Consider the following 3,655-nt stretch of genomic DNA (forward strand, 5'->3'; position numbering starts at 1 on the left):
TGAGGGGTCAGGATAGAGGATGGGCTTTTCCAGGAGCAGGCCTTCTATTGATAGTGGACAGAAAGGTTTGAATGATGCATTTAACACACTAGTTCACTCGTATTCCTGAGGTTACCTGTAGGTAACAGACGTTGCCCTGCCCAATTCATCGGCTGCAGCTCAGTGGGTGATGCTGGTCCACACCACAAACAGTACTGACCGGCAGTTGGTGGTGTGGGCAGGGCTGTGTGATCTGAGGCAGCTGGCAGCTCGCATAATTTCTCAACACTTTTAACTTGGCGTGCAGTTTAAAATTTAGATTTAGATTAAACTTTAAGATTTAGATATAGATTTAGCTTAAGTATTTAGATTTATTTTTCATGTGTGTACATTTTTACCAAGAATATATGACATTCTGTTTTGCATGATAGGTCTCAAATGAAAGAAACACAAGCTAAATAACAGAAGAGAGATCTAAATCTGCACCAAACCTCACCTATAAAACAGCAGGCAACTTTCTAAACACATGTTTTATGACATAATTTCTAAACATTAAGCTTTTCACTTGACTTGCTCTTTAAGACTTAAATTTAGATTTCACTTTAAAATTTAGATTGAACTTTTAGATTTGGATTAAGCATTTAGATTTAAATCAAACATTAGGATTTAGATTTATTATTTAGATAAATAATTAGAATTATTATTTAGATTTAGATTTTTTTATTTAGATTTAGATTTATTATTTAGATTTAGATTTATTATTTAAATTAACATTTATTATAAAAATTAAAAATTTAGATTTTGATTTATTATTTAGGTTTACTACTTAGATTTGGATTTAACATTTAGATTAAGATTTATTATTTAGAGTTAGTATTAAGATTTGGATTTATTATTTAGATTTAGATTTAGTATTTATATTTTGTTTTTAAATGTATTATTTAGATATAGTTTTTAGATTTAGATTTATTATTTAATTTTGGTGCAGTATTTAGACTTAGATTTATTATTTTGAATTATTTTTTAGATGTAGAATTTAGATTTAGATCAATTAAACAGATTAAGACTTTATTATTTAGATTGCGATTTATTATTTGACTTAGATTTAGTATTTATATTTAGTTTTTAAATCTATTATTTAGATATAGTTTTTTAGATTTGGATTTATTAATTAAGATCATATATTTTTTTTTAGATTTAGATTCTTTAATTAGATATAGATTTAGTATTTAGATTTATTATTTAGATTCAGATTTATTTTTCATGTGTACACATTTTAAAAGAATATATAACATACTGTTTTGCATGAAATTTGATCTCAAATGAAAGAAAAACAAGCTTAATTTGAGAAACCCATATGCTTTAATCTGTCTGAACTTTTCATCTTCCGTCCTTCTTTTTTTTCTCACTTCCTTAGATGAGGTGTTCTTAGGTACCTTATCTCTTTGACGACATTTCGCAGAAATGAAAGATTTCAATCAGCCACTAGTATTAACATGTGAAGACAAACATTAAAGAAATCAAGGGTTTGCTTTATTAATGGTCTAAATTATGGTCAAAAAGGCCAGCAAACAGAAGAAACTCTGCATAGTTTAAAAAAAAAAGTTTTTATACAGATGCCTGTTTCATGCAGCTGCCTCACTGTGTTGGGCCAAAATAGTTCACACAGCAGCCCACAGGTTCCTGTACTTGTATGTGTGAATTTCCTGCAGAATCGCTCATAAAGTGATGAGGACAGACTGATAGAAGTCTCCACAGCCCCAGACACCCAGGAACCAATCTAAACCAGACCACAGGCTGTCCACTATGGATGAATCAAACATTTATGCTAACATGGACACACCATCAGGCTACTCCGGGACAAGGCCAAGTTTTCCAAAATGCTCAGAGAGTGTTTATGCAATTGCAGGTATGTTTCAGACTCTCGAGACAGCTGGACCTGCACCACCGACAGGTAACTGTGTCATACACAGCAGGTCAGGAAGTCAGGAAGATTTTACTTTGTAAAACAAACAAGGATCTCACAGAGCAAAAAGAAAAACAGACTACTTTTCCGTCACTGCTGGTCTTCTACCGACTGACTTTTTCCTTCCTTAGGTGCTGGAAGAGTCGAGAAAAGATACAGAAATGTCGCAGTGGTTCTGGGTCTGCTGTGTGTCCTCTTCCTGGCAAGACTCATAGGTTCGATTGTCCAATGTAAGTGTTGTGTTTGCATGCTGATTAAATACTGTCCTGTTTTTTTTTAAAGTTCCTAATTCTTTTACAGAGGTGTCGGAAGTATTCACATTTATTACTCAAGTAGAAGTATAGATAGAAGGGTTTTAAAATAATTTTGTACAAGCTGGAGTATCAACTTGAGCTTTTTACTTATGTAAAAGTGTAAAAGTACTGGTTTCAAAAGTACTTAAAGTATGAAAGGAAATGTGTAAGAGGAACAAATTCTGTTAAGGACAAAAGCTTGGGTTGCGCCACAGGGGCCTGATGTGCACTTTAAAGGCCAGAATGACTGTAAAGTTTTGTCAAAATGTTGATGTTAAACAATTTGGAGCAGTTAGCGTTAAACAATATGGTAACTGTACCCTACCCTAAGGTTACTGTAGATAATTTTCTTCATTTTAAATGACTGTAATGATCCACAGGGTGTTCAATGAGAGATTGTTAAATAAATGTTCAAGTGAGAACTAACCCTTATTATTCAGACTCATGTTTAGACAGTGTTATCTTTATACCGCTCATCCAACCACAATCCAATTCACCATATCCAGATGACACAATTAACCTGGAAAGGTTTTAATTTTTTATATGTGCATTTGTGTTTTTTTTTTTTTTGATGATGACAGACTGGAAAGACAAGAAAAGAAAAGAAATAAACAGGATTAATATGGCTTTTTTAAAGGTCCCATATTATGCAAAAATGACTTTATTAAGTCTTTTAGTGAAATTTGTGGGTCGTTGGCTTTCCTCCCAGCCCACAAAATGTGATATTTGATGACAAAACCTGTACTTAGTAGAGCTTGTTAATGTAAAATCCTGACCTAAAACAAGCTGTTTGGATTTTGACCAATCAGGAGCAAGTCTGACCTGATTCATCCACCAGCAGATACCACTGAACCCCCTCTCTCCTCCCAGCAGCGGGGAGGAGAATGCCAAAGTTGAAGAGCCATCACTGCTCTGATTTTGGCTGTAAACAGCCACATAGTTCCATGCACAAGCTTCCCATCTCAGAAGAAGACAAGACTAAGTGTCTAGAGTTCATTTATCAAGGAAATGTGCCAGCTACACTCAGTAAAACTGTACATGTGTGTGCTAGTCACTTCACGGCCAACTGCTTTCCCAACTTTGGACAGTACAACAGAGGGCTAGAGAATAGACTGGTCCTGAATCCAGGCGCATTACCAACCATCCACCAACAAACCTTGGACCCTGGAAATGTGAGTATTTTAAATGCTGTGGAGCAGATGTAAGAGCTTTTCCTCAGCGTCCCCCCTGTCTCTGTGTTAGCTTCAGGATGCTAACTTTAGCTGTGGTTAGCCATTTGTTTTAGCCTGTAATGTTACGGTAAACGCACTTTGCTGTTTTCTAAACATTGTGGGCTCAGAGCTCATGGCGTTGCTCTCAGTGACGCTGAAGAGCAGGGCGGTATCAGCGGTGGCTCATTAACATATGAAGGCCACGC

The sequence above is a fragment of the Halichoeres trimaculatus genome, unplaced genomic scaffold (genome assembly GCF_033239565.1).
Source record: "Halichoeres trimaculatus isolate MK-OKI-2021-1 unplaced genomic scaffold, fHalTri1.1 fHalTri1_scaffold_2, whole genome shotgun sequence".
Lineage (NCBI taxonomy): Eukaryota > Metazoa > Chordata > Actinopteri > Labriformes > Labridae > Halichoeres > Halichoeres trimaculatus.